The sequence below is a fragment of the Brienomyrus brachyistius genome, unplaced genomic scaffold (assembly GCF_023856365.1).
Source record: "Brienomyrus brachyistius isolate T26 unplaced genomic scaffold, BBRACH_0.4 scaffold69, whole genome shotgun sequence".
NCBI lineage: Eukaryota > Metazoa > Chordata > Actinopteri > Osteoglossiformes > Mormyridae > Brienomyrus > Brienomyrus brachyistius.
In genome coordinates, this window is record NW_026042344.1 from 200,001 (window position 1) to 212,500 (window position 12,500).

A 12,500-nucleotide genomic window follows, 5' to 3' on the forward strand; every position below is an offset into this window, starting at 1 on the left:
GGTCTCGCCGGGCGCCACCTCCCAGAGAGGCTGGCGAGGACCCAGCCGCGCCGGCTCCGTCGGCGTCCCGCATGCCGGAGCCCGGCGGGGCGCAGTCTGCGGGCATCGCTTCTCGGCCTTTTGGCTAAGATCAAGTGTAGTATCTGTTCTTATCAGTTTAATATCTGATACGTCCCCCATGGAGGGGACCACATATTAAACGGATTTTTGGAACAGGGAGCCGGAAGTGGGGCTTGCCCCGTCCGCTCCACGCATCGACCCGGTATTGCAGTGTTTCTGGGAACGGTGCACCTCTACTGCCCCCTGCTGTTGAAAGACAGAGCTGATCGGTGTTCCGCTTATCAGACCGAGAGCCTGCGCCGCTTGTCAGGCGATCAGCCGGTGTCGTGAGGGACCGACTCTGTCCGTGCGCCGGTCCCGCTTCCCTCCGTTTTTCTTTTTTTTTTTTTTTTTTTTTTTTTTTTAAATCATAAAAAAAAAAAAGCACGGTCATGATATGCTCTCTGAGGGTTGGGCAGCTGTGCTGAGGGGTAAGGCAGGCCGTCATCTTTGCCTTTTGAATTTTCTCTCATGTCTGTTTACATGATTGCTGATCTTTCAGATGCCAGGAGGACAGGGAGGAGTCGGGGCCCCGAGGCCGGTGGCTGCGACGCCCCCGAGAATTCAACCCCCGAGCGGGGGGCGTCACGGAGGCCCGGCTAGCGGCCACCTGGCTGAGCGACGGCTCTGCATCGACTCGGGTCTCTCTTCATCCCGTATAAATCTTTCGCCTTTTTACTAAAGATTTCCGTGGAGAGGGATAGCGATGAGTTCACTGTATTTTTGGAGGCTCTGCGCAAGCAGAGCTGCACCGCCGCTGTATCAAAGTAAGACTGTGCCCGGCTTAGCGGCCGGCTCTATCTGCCCAGTGGCGTGTTTCTGGGATCCTCTGGGATCGTGCGTGGGTCTCGCCGGGCGCCACCTCCCAGAGAGGCTGGCGAGGACCCAGCCGCGCCGGCTCCGTCGGCGTCCCGCATGCCGGAGCCCGGCGGGGCGCAGTCTGCGGGCATCGCTTCTCGGCCTTTTGGCTAAGATCAAGTTAGTATCTGTTCTTATCAGTTTAATATCTGATACGTCCCCCATGGAGGGGACCACATATTAAACGGATTTTTGGAACAGGGAGCCGGAAGTGGGGCTTGCCCCGTCCGCTCCACGCATCGACCCGGTATTGCAGTGTTTCTGGGAACGGTGCACCTCTACTGCCCCTGCTGTTGAAAGACAGAGCTGATCGGTGTTCCGCTTATCAGACCGAGAGCCTGCGCCGCTTGTCAGGCGATCAGCCGGTGTCGTGAGGGACCGACTCTGTCCGTGCGCCGGTCCCGCTTCCCTCCGTTTTTTTTTTTTTTTTTTTTTTTTTTTTTTTTTTTTTTTAAATCATAAAAAAAAAAAGCACGGTCATGATATGCTCTCTGAGGGTTGGGCAGCTGTGCTGAGGTAAGGCAGGCCGTCATCTTTGCCTTTTGAATTTTCTCTCATGTCTGTTTACATGATTGCTGATCTTTCAGATGCCAGGAGGACAGGGAGGAGTCGGGGCCCCGAGGCCGGTGGCTGCGACGCCCCGAGAATTCAACCCCGAGCGGGGGCGTCACGGAGGCCCGGCTAGCGGCCACCTGCTGAGCGACGGCTCTGCATCGACTCGGGTCTCTCTTCATCCCGTATAAATCTTTCGCCTTTTACTAAGATTCCGTGGAGAGGGATAGCGATGAGTTCACTGTATTTTTGGAGGCTCTGCGCAAGCAGAGCTGCACCGCCGCTGTATCAAAGTAAGACTGTGCCCGGCTTAGCGGCCGGCTCTATCTGCCCAGTGGCGTGTTTCTGGGATCCTCTGGGATCGGTGCGTGGTCTCGCCGGGCGCCACCTCCCAGAGAGGCTGGCGAGGACCCAGCCGCGCCGGCTCCGTCGGCGTCCCGCATGCCGGAGCCCGGCGGGGCGCAGTCTGCGGGCATCGCTTCTCGGCCTTTTGGCTAAGATCAAGTGTAGTATCTGTTCTTATCAGTTTAATATCTGATACGTCCCCCATGGAGGGGACCACATATTAAACGGATTTTTGGAACAGGGAGCCGGAAGTGGGGCTTGCCCCGTCCGCTCCACGCATCGACCCGGTATTGCAGTGTTTCTGGGAACGGTGCACCTCTACTGCCCCCTGCTGTTGAAAGACAGAGCTGATCGGTGTTCCGCTTATCAGACCGAGAGCCTGCGCCGCTTGTCAGGCGATCAGCCCGGTGTCGTGAGGGACCGACTCTGTCCGTGCGCCGGTCCCGCTTCCCTCCGTTTTTCTTTTTTTTTTTTTTTTTTTTAAATCATAAAAAAAAAAAAGCACGGTCATGATATGCTCTCTGAGGGTTGGGCAGCTGTGCTGAGGTAAGGCAGGCCGTCATCTTTGCCTTTTGAATTTTCTCTCATGTCTGTTTACATGATTGCTGATCTTTCAGATGCCAGGAGGACAGGGAGGAGTCGGGGTCCCCGAGGCCGGTGGCTGCGACGCCCCCGAGAATTCAACCCCGAGCGGGGGCGTCACGGAGGCCCGGCTAGCGGCCACCTGCTGAGCGACGGCTCTGCATCGACTCGGGTCTCTCTTCATCCCGTATAAATCTTTCGCCTTTTACTAAAGATTTCCGTGGAGAGGGATAGCGATGAGTTCACTGTATTTTTGGAGGCTCTGCGCAAGCAGAGCTGCACCGCCGCTGTATCAAAGTAAGACTGTGCCCGGCTTAGCGGCCGGCTCTATCTGCCCAGAGTGGCGTGTTTCTGGGATCCTCTGGGATCGTGCGTGGTCTCGCCGGGCGCCACCTCCCAGAGAGGCTGGCGAGGACCCAGCCGCGCCGGCTCCGTCGGCGTCCCGCATGCCGGAGCCCGGCGGGGCGCAGTCTGGCGGGCATCGCTTCTCGGCCTTTTGGCTAAGATCAAGTGTAGTATCTGTTCTTATCAGTTTAATATCTGATACGTCCCCCATGGAGGGGACCACATATTAAACGGATTTTTGGAACAGGGAGCCGGAAGTGGGGCTTGCCCCGTCCGCTCCACGCATCGACCCGGTATTGCAGTGTTTCTGGGAACGGTGCACCTCTACTGCCCCCTGCTGTTGAAAGACAGAGCTGATCGGTGTTCCGCTTATCAGACCGAGAGCCTGCGCCGCTTGTCAGGCGATCAGCCGGTGTCGTGAGGGACCGACTCTGTCCGTGCGCCGGTCCCGCTTCCCTCCGTTTTTCTTTTTTTTTTTTTTTTTTTTTTTTTTTTTAAATCATAAAAAAAAAAAGCACGGTCATGATATGCTCTCTGAGGGTTGGGCAGCTGTGCTGAGGTAAGGCAGGCCGTCATCTTTGCCTTTTGAATTTTCTCTCATGTCTGTTTACATGATTGCTGATCTTTCAGATGCCAGGAGGACAGGGAGGAGTCGGGGCCCCGAGGCCGGTGGCTGCGACGCCCCCGAGAATTCAACCCCGAGCGGGGGGCGGTCACGGAGGCCCGGCTAGCGGCCACCTGCTGAGCGACGGCTCTGCATCGACTCGGGTCTCTCTTCATCTCGTATAAATCTTTTCGCCTTTTTACTAAAGATTTCCGTGGAGAGGGATAGCGATGAGTTCACTGTATTTTTGGAGGCTCTGCGCAAGCAGAGCTGCACCGCCGCTGTATCAAAGTAAGACTGTGCCCGGCTTAGCGGCCGGCTCTATCTGCCCAGTGGCGTGTTTCTGGGATCCTCTGGGATCGTGCGTGGTCTCGCCGGGCGCCACCTCCCAGAGAGGCTGGCGAGGACCCAGCCGCGCCGGCTCCGTCGGCGTCCCGCATGCGGAGCCCGGCGGGGCGCAGTCTGCGGGCATCGCTTCTCGGCCTTTTGGCTAAGATCAAGTGTAGATATCTGTTCTTATCAGTTTAATATCTGATACGTCCCCCATGGAGGGGGACCACATATTAAACGGATTTTTGGAACAGGGAGCCGGAAGTGGGGCTTGCCCCGTCCGCTCCACGCATCGACCCGGTATTGCAGTGTTTCTGGGAACGGTGCACCTCTACTGCCCCCTGCTGTTGAAAGACAGAGCTGATCGGTGTTCCGCTTATCAGACCGAGAGCCTGCGCCGCTTGTCAGGCGATCAGCCGGTGTCGTGAGGGACCGACTCTGTCCGTGCGCCGGTCCAGCTTCCCTCCGGTTTTTTTTTTTTTTTTTTTTTTTAAATCATAAAAAAAAAAAAGCACGGTCATGATATGCTCTCTGAGGGTTGGGCAGCTGTGCTGAGGTAAGGCAGGCCGTCATCTTTGCCTTTTGAATTTTCTCTCATGTCTGTTTACATGATTGCTGATCTTTCAGATGCCAGGAGGACAGGGAGGAGTCGGGGCCCCGAGGCCGGTGGCTGCGACGCCCCCGAGAATTCAACCCCGAGCGGGGGGCGTCACGGAGGCCCGGCTAGCGGCCACCTGCTGAGCGACGGCTCTGCATCGACTCGGGTCTCTCTTCATCCCGTATAATCTTTCGCCTTTTACTAAAGATTTCCGTGGAGAGGGGATAGCGATGAGTTCACTGTATTTTTGGAGGCTCTGCGCAAGCAGAGCTGCACCGCCGCTGTATCAAAGTAAGACTGTGCCCGGCTTAGCGGCCGGCTCTATCTGCCCAGTGGCGTGTTTCTGGGATCCTCTGGGAGATCGTGCGTGGTCTCGCCGGGCGCCACCTCCCAGAGAGGCTGGCGAGGACCCCAGCCGCGCCGGCTCCGTCGGCGTCCCGCATGCCGGAGCCCGGCGGGGCGCAGTCTGCGGGCATCGCTTCTCGGCCTTTTGGCTAAGATCAAGTGTAGTATCTGTTCTTATCAGTTTAATATCTGATACGTCCCCCATGGAGGGGACACATATTAAACGGATTTTTGGAACAGGGAGCCCGGAAGTGGGGCTTGCCCCGTCCGCTCCACGCATCGACCCGGTATTGCAGTGTTTTCTGGGAACGGTGCACCTCTACTGCCCCCTGCTGTTGAAAGACAGAGCTGATCGGTGTTCCGCTTATCAGACCGAGAGCCTGCGCCGCTTGTCAGGCGATCCAGCCGGTGTCGTGAGGGACCGACTCTGTCCGTGCGCCGGTCCCGCTTCCCTCCGTTTTTCTTTTTTTTTTTTTTTTTTTTTTTTTTAAATCATAAAAAAAAAAAAAGCACGGTCATGATATGCTCTCTGAGGGTTGGGCAGCTGTGCTGAGGTAAGGCAGGCCGTCATCTTTGCCTTTTGAATTTTCTCTCATGTCTGTTTACATGATTGCTGATCTTTCAGATGCCAGGGAGGACAGGGAGGAGGTCGGGGCCCCGAGGCCGGTGGCTGCGACGCCCCCGAGAATTCAACCCCGAGCGGGGGCGTCACGGAGGCCCGGCTAGCGGCCACCTGCTGAGCGACGGCTCTGCATCGACTCGGGTCTCTTCATCCCGTATAAATCTTTCGCCTTTTACTAAAGATTTCCGTGGAGAGGGATAGCGATGAGTTCACTGTATTTTTGGAGGCTCTGCGCAAGCAGAGCTGCACCGCCGCTGTATCAAAGTAAGACTGTGCCCGGCTTAGCGGCCGGCTCTATCTGCCCAGTGGCGTGTTTCTGGGATCCTCTGGGATCGTGCGTGGTCTCGCCGGGCGCCACCTCCCAGAGAGGCTGGCGAGGACCCCAGCCGCGCCGGCTCCGTCGGCGTCCCGCATGCCGGAGCCCGGCGGGGCGCAGTCTGCGGGCATCGCTTCTCGGCCTTTTTGGCTAAGATCAAGTGTAGTATCTGTTCTTATCAGTTTAATATCTGATACGTCCCCCATGGAGGGGACCACATATTAAACGGATTTTTGGAACAGGGAGCCGGAAGTGGGGCTTGCCCGTCCGCTCCACGCATCGACCCGGTATTGCAGTGTTTTCTGGGAACGGTGCACCTCTACTGCCCCCTGCTGTTGAAAGACAGAGCTGATCGGTGTTCCGCTTATCAGACCGAGAGCCTGCGCCGCTTGTCAGGCGATCAGCCGGTGTCGTGAGGGACCGACTCTGTCCGTGCGCCGGGTCCCGCTTCCCTCCGTTTTTTTTTTTTTTTTTTTTTTTTTTTTTTTTTTTTTTTAAATCATAAAAAAAAAAAGCACGGTCATGATATGCTCTCTGAGGGTTGGGGCAGCTGTGCTGAGGTAAGGCAGGCCGTCATCTTTGCCTTTTGAATTTTCTTCTCATGTCTGTTTACATGATTGCTGATCTTTCAGATGCCAGGAGGACAGGGAGGAGTCGGGGGCCCCGAGGCCGGTGGCTGCGACGCCCCCGAGAATTCAACCCCGAGCGGGGGCGTCACGGAGGCCCGGCTAGCGGCCACCTGCTGAGCGACGGCTCTGCATCGACTCGGGTCTCTCTTCATCCCGTATAAATCTTTCGCCTTTTACTAAAGATTTCCGTGGAGAGGGATAGCGATGAGTTCACTGTATTTTTGGAGGCTCTGCGCAAGCAGAGCTGCACCGCCGCTGTATCAAAGTAAGACTTGTGCCCGGCTTAGCGGCCGGCTCTATCTGCCAGTGGCGTGTTTCTGGGATCCTCTGGATCGTGCGTGGTCTCGCCGGGCGCCACCTCCCAGAGAGGCTGGCGAGGACCCAGCCGCGCCGGCTCCGTCGGCGTCCCGCATGCCGGAGCCCGGCGGGGCGCAGTCTGCGGGCATCGCTTCTCGGCCTTTTGGCCTAAGATCAAGTGTAGTATCTGTTCTTATCAGTTTAATATCTGATACGTCCCCCATGGATGGGGACCACATATTAAACGGATTTTTGGAACAGGGAGCCGGAAGTGGGGCTTGCCCCGTCCGCTCCACGCATCGACCCGGTATTGCAGTGTTTCTGGGAACGGTGCACCTCTATTGCCCCCTGCTGTTGAAAGACAGAGCTGATCGGTGTTCCGCTTATCAGACCGAGAGCCTGCGCCGCTTGTCAGGCGATCAGCCGGTGTCGTGAGGGACCGACTCTTGTCCGTGCGCCGGTCCCGCTTCCTCCGTTTTTCTTTTTTTTTTTTTTTTTTTTTTTTTTTTTAAATCATAAAAAAAAAAAGCACGGTCATGATATGCTCTCTGAGGGTTGGGCAGCTGTGCTGAGGTAAGGCAGGCCGTCATCTTTGCCTTTTGAATTTTCTCTCATGTCTGTTTACATGATTGCTGATCTTTCAGATGCCAGGAGGACAGGGAGGAGTCGGGGCCCCGAGGCCGGTGGCTGCGACGCCCCCGAGAATTCAACCCCGAGCGGGGGCGTCACGGAGGCCCGGCTAGCGGCCACCTGCTGAGCGACGGCTCTGCATCGACTCGGGTCTCTCTTCATCCCGTATAAATCTTTCGCCTTTACTAAAGATTTCCGTGGAGAGGGATAGCGATGAGTTCACTGTATTTTTGGAGGCTCTGCGCAAGCAGAGCTGCACCGCCGCTGTATCAAAGTAAGACTGTGCCCGGCTTAGCGGGGCCGGCTCTATCTGCCCAGTGGCGTGTTTCTGGGATCCTCTGGGATCGTGCGTGGTCTCGCCGGGCGCCACCTCCCAGAGAGGCTGGCGAGGACCCAGCCGCGCCGGCTCCGTCGGCGTCCCGCATGCCGGAGCCCGGCGGGGCGCAGTCTGCGGGCATCGCTTCTCGGCCTTTTGGCTAAGATCAAGTGTAGTATCTGTTCTTATCAGTTTAATATCTGATACGTCCCCCATGGAGGGGACCACATATTAAACGGATTTTTGGAACAGGGAGCCGGAAGTGGGGCTTGCCCCGTCCGCTCCACGCATCGACCCGGTATTGCAGTGTTTCTGGGAACGGTGCACCTCTACTGCCCCCTGCTGTTGAAAGACAGAGCTGATCGGTGGTTCCGCTTATCAGACCGAGAGCCTGCGCCGCTTGTCAGGCGATCAGCCGGTGTCGTGAGGGACCGACTCTGTCCGTGCGCCGGGTCCCGCTTCCCTCCGTTTTTCTTTTTTTTTTTTTTTTTTTTTTTTTTTTTTTAAATCATAAAAAAAAAAAAGCACGGTCATGATATGCTCTCTGAGGGTTGGCCAGCTGTGCTGAGGTAAGGCAGGCCGTCATCTTTGCCTTTTGAATTTTCTCTCATGTCTGTTTACATGATTGCTGATCTTTCAGATGCCAGGAGGACAGGGAGGAGTCGGGGCCCCGAGGCCGGTGGCTGCGACGCCCCCGAGAATTCAACCCCGAGCGGGGGCGTCACGGAGGCCCGGCTAGCGGCCACCTGCTGAGCGACGGGCTCTGCATCGACTCGGGTCTCTCTTCATCCCGTATAAATCTTTCGCCTTTTACTAAAGATTTCCGTGGAGAGGGATAGCGATGAGTTCACTGTATTTTTGGAGGCTCTGCGCAAGCAGAGCTGCACCGCCGCTGTATCAAAGTAAGACTGTGCCCGGCTTAGCGGCCGGCTCTATCTGCCCAGTGGCGTGTTTCTGGGATCCTCTGGGATCGTGCGTGGTCTCGCCGGGCGCCACCTCCCAGAGAGGCTGGCGAGGACCCAGCCGCGCCGGCTCCGTCGGCGTCCCGCATGCCGGAGCCCGGCGGGGCGCAGTCTGCGGGCATCGCTTCTCGGCCTTTTGGCTAAGATCAAGTGTAGTATCTGTTCTTATCAGTTTAATATCTGATACGTCCCCCATGGAGGGGACCACATATTAAACGGATTTTTGGAACAGGGAGCCGGAAGTGGGGCTTGCCCCCCGTCCGCTCCACGCATCGACCCGGTATTGCAGTGTTTCTGGGAACGGTGCACCTCTACTGCCCCCCTGCTGTTGAAAGACAGAGCTGATCGGTGTTCCGCTTATCAGACCGAGAGCCTGCGCCGCTTGTCAGGCGATCAGCCGGTGTCGTGAGGGACCGACTCTGTCCGGTGCGCCGGTCCCGCTTCCCTCCGTTTTTTTTTTTTTTTTTTTTTTTTTTTTTTTTTTAAAATCATAAAAAAAAAAAAGCACGGTCATGATATGCTCTCTGAGGGTTGGGCAGCTAGTGCTGAGGTAAGGGCAGGCCGTCATCTTTGCCTTTTGAATTTTCTCTCATGTCTGTTTACATGATTGCTGATCTTTCAGATGCCAGGAGGACAGGGAGGAGTCGGGGCCCCGAGGCCGGTGGCTGCGACGCCCCCGAGAATTCAACCCCGAGCGGGGGCGTCACGGAGGCCCGGCTAGCGGCCACCTGCTGAGCGACGGCTCTCTGCATCGACTCGGGTCTCTCTTCATCCCGTATAAATCTTTCGCCTTTTACTAAAGATTTCCGTGGAGAGGGATAGCGATGAGTTCACTGTATTTTTGGAGGCTCTGCGCAAGCAGAGCTGCACCGACGCTGTATCAAAGTAAGACTGTGCCCGGCTTAGCGGCCGGCTCTATCTGCCCAGTGGCGTGTTTCTGGGATCCTCTGGGATCGTGCGTGGTCTCGCCGGGCGCCACCTCCCAGAGAGGCTTGGCGAGGACCCAGCCGCGCCGGCTCCGTCGGCGTCCCGCATGCCGGAGCCCGGCGGGGCGCAGTCTGCGGGCATCGCTTCTCGGCCTTTTGGCTAAGATCAAGTGTAGTATCTGTTCTTATCAGTTTAATATCTGATACGTCCCCCCATGGAGGGGACCACATATTAAACGGATTTTTGGAACAGGGAGCCGGAAGTGGGGCTTGCCCCGTCCGCTCCACGCATCGACCCGGTATTGCAGTGTTTTCTGGGAACGGTGCACCTCTACTGCCCCCTGCTGTTGAAAGACAGAGCTGATCGGTGTTCCGCTTATCAGACCGAGAGCCTGCCCGCTTGTCAGGCGATCAGCCGGTGTCGTGAGGGACCGACTCTGTCCGTGCGCCCGGTCCCGCTTCCCTCCGTTTTTCTTTTTTTTTTTTTTTTTTTTTTTTTTTTTAAATCATAAAAAAAAAAAAAGCACGGTCATGATATGCTCTCTGAGGGTTGGGCAGCTGTGCTGAGGTAAGGCAGGCCGTCATCTTTGCCTTTTGAATTTTCTCTCATGTCTGTTTACATGATTGCTGATCTTTCAGATGCCAGGAGGACAGGGAGGAGTCGGGGCCCCGAGGCCGGTGGCTGCGACGCCCCCGAGAATTCAAACCCCGAGCGGGGGGCGTCACGGAGGCCCGGCTAGCGGCCACCTGCTGAGCGACGGCTCTGCATCGACTCGGGTCTCTCTTCATCCCGTATAAATCTTTCGCCTTTTACTAAAGATTTCCGTGGAGAGGGATAGCGATGAGTTCACTGTATTTTTGGAGGCTCTGCGCAAGCAGAGCTGCACCGCCGCTGTATCAAAGTAAGACTGTGCCCGGCTTAGCGGCCGGCTCTATCTGCCCAGTGGCGTGTTTCTGGGATCCTCTGGGATCGTGCGTGGTCTCGCCGGGGCGCCACCTCCCAGAGAGGCTGGCGAGGACCCAGCCCGCGCCGGCTCCGTCGGCGTCCCCGCATGCCGGAGCCCGGCGGGGCGCAGTCTGCGGGCATCGCTTCTCGGCCTTTTGGCTAAGATCAAGTGTAGTATCTGTTCTTATCAGTTTAATATCTGATACGTCCCCATGGAGGGGACCACATATTAAACGGATTTTTGGAACAGGGAGCCGGAAGTGGGGCTTGCCCCGTCCGCTCCACGCATCGACCCGGTATTTGCAGTGTTTCTGGGAACGGTGCACCTCTACTGCCCCCTGCTGTTGAAAGACAGAGCTGATCGGTGTTCCGCTTATCAGACCGAGAGCCTGCGCCGCTTGTCAGGCGATCAGCCGGTGTCGTGAGGGACCGACTCTGTCCGTGCGCCGGTCCGCTTCCCTCCGTTTTTCTTTTTTTTTTTTTTTTTTTTTTTTTTTTTTTTTAAATCATAAAAAAAAAAAAGCACGGTCATGATATGCTCTCTGAGGGTTGGGCAGCTGTGCTGAGGTAAGGCAGGCCGTCATCTTTGCCTTTTGAATTTTCTCTCATGTCTGTTTACATGATTGCTGATCTTTCAGATGCCAGGAGGACAGGGAGGAGTCGGGGCCCCGAGGCCGGTGGCTGCGACGCCCCCGAGAATTCAACCCCGAGCGGGGGCGTCTCGGAGGCCCGGCTAGCGGCCACCTGCTGAGCGACGGCTCTGCATCGACTCGGGTCGCTCTTCATCCCGTATAAATCTTTCGCCTTTTACTAAAGATTTCCGTGGAGAGGGATTAGCGATGAGTTCACTGTATTTTTGGAGGCTCTGCGCAAGCAGAGCTGCACCGCCGCTGTATCAAAGTAAGACTGTGCCCGGCTTAGCGGCCGGCTCTATCTGCCCAGTGGCGTGTTTCTGGGATCCTCTTGGGATCGTGCGTGGTCTCGCCGGGCGCCACCTCCCAGAGAGGCTGGCGAGGACCCAGCCGCGCCGGCTCCGTCGGCGTCCCGCATGCCGGAGCCCGGCGGGGCGCAGTGTCTGCGGGCATCGCTTCTCGGGCCTTTTGGCTAAGATCAAGTGTAGTATCTGTTCTTATCAGTTTAATATCTGATACGTCCCCCATGGAGGGGGACCACATATTAAACGGATTTTTGGAACAGGGAGCCGGAAGTTGGGCTTGCCCCGTCCGCTCCACGCATCGACCCGGTATTGCAGTGTTTCTGGGAACGGTGCACCTCTACTGCCCCCTGCTGTTGAAAGACAGAGCTGATCGGTGTTCCGCTTATCAGACCGAGAGCCTGCGCCGCTTGTCAGGCGATCAGCCGGGTGTCGTGAGGGACCGACTCTGTCCGTGCGCCGGTCCCGCTTCCCTCCGTTTTTCTTTTTTTTTTTTTTTTTTTTTTTTTTTTTTAAATCATAAAAAAAAAAAAGCACGGTCATGATATGCTCTCTGAGGGTTTGGGCAGCTGTGCTGAGGTAAGGCAGGCCGTCATCTTTGCCTTTTGAATTTTCTCTCATGTCTGTTTACATGATTGCTGATCTTTCAGATGCCAGGAGGACAGGGAGGAGTCGGGGCCCCGAGGCCGGTGGCTGCGACGCCCCCGAGAATTCAACCCCGAGCGGGGGCGTCACGGAGGCCCGGCTAGCGGCCACCTGCTGAGCGACGGCTCTGCATCGACTCGGGTCTCTCTTCATCCCGTATAAATCTTTCGCCTTTTACTAAAGATTTCCGTGGAGAGGGATAGCGATGAGTTCACTGTATTTTTGGAGGCTCTGCGCAAGCAGAGCTGCACCGCCGCTGTATCAAAGTAAGGACTGTGCCCGGCTTAAGCGGCCGGCTCTATCTGCCCAGTGGCGTGTTTCTGGGATCCTCTGGGATCGTGCGTGGTCTCGCCGGGCGCCACCTCCCAGAGAGGCTGGCGAGGACCCAGCCGCGCCGGCTCCGTCGGCGTCCCGCATGCCGGAGCCCGGCGGGGCGCAGTCTGCGGGCATCGCTTCTCGGCCTTTTGGCTAAGATCAAGTGTAGTATCTGTTCTTATCAGTTAATATCTGATACGTCCCCATGGAGGGGACCACATATTAAACGGATTTTTGGAACAGGGAGCCGGACAGTGGGCTTGCCCCGTCCGCTCCACGCATCGACCCGGTATTGCAGTGTTTT

The 12,500-nt window shown here is 56.8% G+C and overlaps 27 non-coding genes across 27 annotated transcripts in view; all 27 read left to right on the plus strand.

Moving 5' to 3' along the window:
• Positions 1-104: 104 nt before the first annotated feature.
• On the plus strand, positions 105-296 carry LOC125725880 (U2 spliceosomal RNA). The gene has a single exon (XR_007387724.1). It is a non-coding gene; the product is annotated as a U2 spliceosomal RNA (small nuclear RNA).
• A 436-nt stretch (positions 297-732) lies between these two features.
• LOC125725791 (U5 spliceosomal RNA) lies at positions 733-847 on the plus strand. Its single transcript, XR_007387636.1, has one exon. It is a non-coding gene; the product is annotated as a U5 spliceosomal RNA (small nuclear RNA).
• Positions 848-1,047: 200 nt separating this feature from the next.
• Positions 1,048-1,238, plus strand: LOC125726057 (U2 spliceosomal RNA). The gene has a single exon (XR_007387893.1). It is a non-coding gene; the product is annotated as a U2 spliceosomal RNA (small nuclear RNA).
• Positions 1,239-1,671: 433 nt separating this feature from the next.
• On the plus strand, positions 1,672-1,783 carry LOC125725802 (U5 spliceosomal RNA). The gene has a single exon (XR_007387647.1). It is a non-coding gene; the product is annotated as a U5 spliceosomal RNA (small nuclear RNA).
• A 200-nt stretch (positions 1,784-1,983) lies between these two features.
• On the plus strand, positions 1,984-2,175 carry LOC125725881 (U2 spliceosomal RNA). Its single transcript, XR_007387725.1, has one exon. It is a non-coding gene; the product is annotated as a U2 spliceosomal RNA (small nuclear RNA).
• A 425-nt stretch (positions 2,176-2,600) lies between these two features.
• LOC125726242 (U5 spliceosomal RNA) lies at positions 2,601-2,714 on the plus strand. The gene has a single exon (XR_007388077.1). It is a non-coding gene; the product is annotated as a U5 spliceosomal RNA (small nuclear RNA).
• A 202-nt stretch (positions 2,715-2,916) lies between these two features.
• Positions 2,917-3,108, plus strand: LOC125725882 (U2 spliceosomal RNA). The gene has a single exon (XR_007387726.1). It is a non-coding gene; the product is annotated as a U2 spliceosomal RNA (small nuclear RNA).
• Positions 3,109-3,541: 433 nt separating this feature from the next.
• LOC125725798 (U5 spliceosomal RNA) lies at positions 3,542-3,657 on the plus strand. Its single transcript, XR_007387643.1, has one exon. It is a non-coding gene; the product is annotated as a U5 spliceosomal RNA (small nuclear RNA).
• A 198-nt stretch (positions 3,658-3,855) lies between these two features.
• On the plus strand, positions 3,856-4,049 carry LOC125726042 (U2 spliceosomal RNA). The gene has a single exon (XR_007387879.1). It is a non-coding gene; the product is annotated as a U2 spliceosomal RNA (small nuclear RNA).
• Positions 4,050-4,471: 422 nt separating this feature from the next.
• LOC125725800 (U5 spliceosomal RNA) lies at positions 4,472-4,585 on the plus strand. Its single transcript, XR_007387645.1, has one exon. It is a non-coding gene; the product is annotated as a U5 spliceosomal RNA (small nuclear RNA).
• Positions 4,586-4,787: 202 nt separating this feature from the next.
• Positions 4,788-4,980, plus strand: LOC125726054 (U2 spliceosomal RNA). The gene has a single exon (XR_007387890.1). It is a non-coding gene; the product is annotated as a U2 spliceosomal RNA (small nuclear RNA).
• A 433-nt stretch (positions 4,981-5,413) lies between these two features.
• LOC125725794 (U5 spliceosomal RNA) lies at positions 5,414-5,525 on the plus strand. The gene has a single exon (XR_007387639.1). It is a non-coding gene; the product is annotated as a U5 spliceosomal RNA (small nuclear RNA).
• Positions 5,526-5,725: 200 nt separating this feature from the next.
• Positions 5,726-5,918, plus strand: LOC125726060 (U2 spliceosomal RNA). Its single transcript, XR_007387896.1, has one exon. It is a non-coding gene; the product is annotated as a U2 spliceosomal RNA (small nuclear RNA).
• A 439-nt stretch (positions 5,919-6,357) lies between these two features.
• On the plus strand, positions 6,358-6,471 carry LOC125726243 (U5 spliceosomal RNA). Its single transcript, XR_007388078.1, has one exon. It is a non-coding gene; the product is annotated as a U5 spliceosomal RNA (small nuclear RNA).
• Positions 6,472-6,669: 198 nt separating this feature from the next.
• LOC125726056 (U2 spliceosomal RNA) lies at positions 6,670-6,863 on the plus strand. Its single transcript, XR_007387892.1, has one exon. It is a non-coding gene; the product is annotated as a U2 spliceosomal RNA (small nuclear RNA).
• A 431-nt stretch (positions 6,864-7,294) lies between these two features.
• On the plus strand, positions 7,295-7,407 carry LOC125725793 (U5 spliceosomal RNA). The gene has a single exon (XR_007387638.1). It is a non-coding gene; the product is annotated as a U5 spliceosomal RNA (small nuclear RNA).
• A 201-nt stretch (positions 7,408-7,608) lies between these two features.
• On the plus strand, positions 7,609-7,800 carry LOC125725883 (U2 spliceosomal RNA). Its single transcript, XR_007387727.1, has one exon. It is a non-coding gene; the product is annotated as a U2 spliceosomal RNA (small nuclear RNA).
• Positions 7,801-8,237: 437 nt separating this feature from the next.
• Positions 8,238-8,351, plus strand: LOC125726244 (U5 spliceosomal RNA). The gene has a single exon (XR_007388079.1). It is a non-coding gene; the product is annotated as a U5 spliceosomal RNA (small nuclear RNA).
• Positions 8,352-8,550: 199 nt separating this feature from the next.
• On the plus strand, positions 8,551-8,744 carry LOC125726014 (U2 spliceosomal RNA). The gene has a single exon (XR_007387853.1). It is a non-coding gene; the product is annotated as a U2 spliceosomal RNA (small nuclear RNA).
• A 438-nt stretch (positions 8,745-9,182) lies between these two features.
• On the plus strand, positions 9,183-9,296 carry LOC125726245 (U5 spliceosomal RNA). The gene has a single exon (XR_007388080.1). It is a non-coding gene; the product is annotated as a U5 spliceosomal RNA (small nuclear RNA).
• A 200-nt stretch (positions 9,297-9,496) lies between these two features.
• Positions 9,497-9,690, plus strand: LOC125726030 (U2 spliceosomal RNA). The gene has a single exon (XR_007387869.1). It is a non-coding gene; the product is annotated as a U2 spliceosomal RNA (small nuclear RNA).
• A 435-nt stretch (positions 9,691-10,125) lies between these two features.
• Positions 10,126-10,239, plus strand: LOC125726246 (U5 spliceosomal RNA). Its single transcript, XR_007388081.1, has one exon. It is a non-coding gene; the product is annotated as a U5 spliceosomal RNA (small nuclear RNA).
• Positions 10,240-10,441: 202 nt separating this feature from the next.
• Positions 10,442-10,633, plus strand: LOC125726033 (U2 spliceosomal RNA). Its single transcript, XR_007387871.1, has one exon. It is a non-coding gene; the product is annotated as a U2 spliceosomal RNA (small nuclear RNA).
• A 435-nt stretch (positions 10,634-11,068) lies between these two features.
• On the plus strand, positions 11,069-11,183 carry LOC125725790 (U5 spliceosomal RNA). The gene has a single exon (XR_007387635.1). It is a non-coding gene; the product is annotated as a U5 spliceosomal RNA (small nuclear RNA).
• A 202-nt stretch (positions 11,184-11,385) lies between these two features.
• On the plus strand, positions 11,386-11,579 carry LOC125726055 (U2 spliceosomal RNA). Its single transcript, XR_007387891.1, has one exon. It is a non-coding gene; the product is annotated as a U2 spliceosomal RNA (small nuclear RNA).
• A 435-nt stretch (positions 11,580-12,014) lies between these two features.
• LOC125726248 (U5 spliceosomal RNA) lies at positions 12,015-12,128 on the plus strand. The gene has a single exon (XR_007388083.1). It is a non-coding gene; the product is annotated as a U5 spliceosomal RNA (small nuclear RNA).
• A 201-nt stretch (positions 12,129-12,329) lies between these two features.
• LOC125726065 (U2 spliceosomal RNA) overlaps positions 12,330-12,500 on the plus strand; it is a 191-nt gene continuing 20 nt past the window's right edge. The window contains exon 1 of the small nuclear RNA XR_007387901.1: positions 12,330-12,500. This exon is cut by the window's right edge and continues 20 nt beyond it. This is a non-coding gene — a small nuclear RNA (U2 spliceosomal RNA).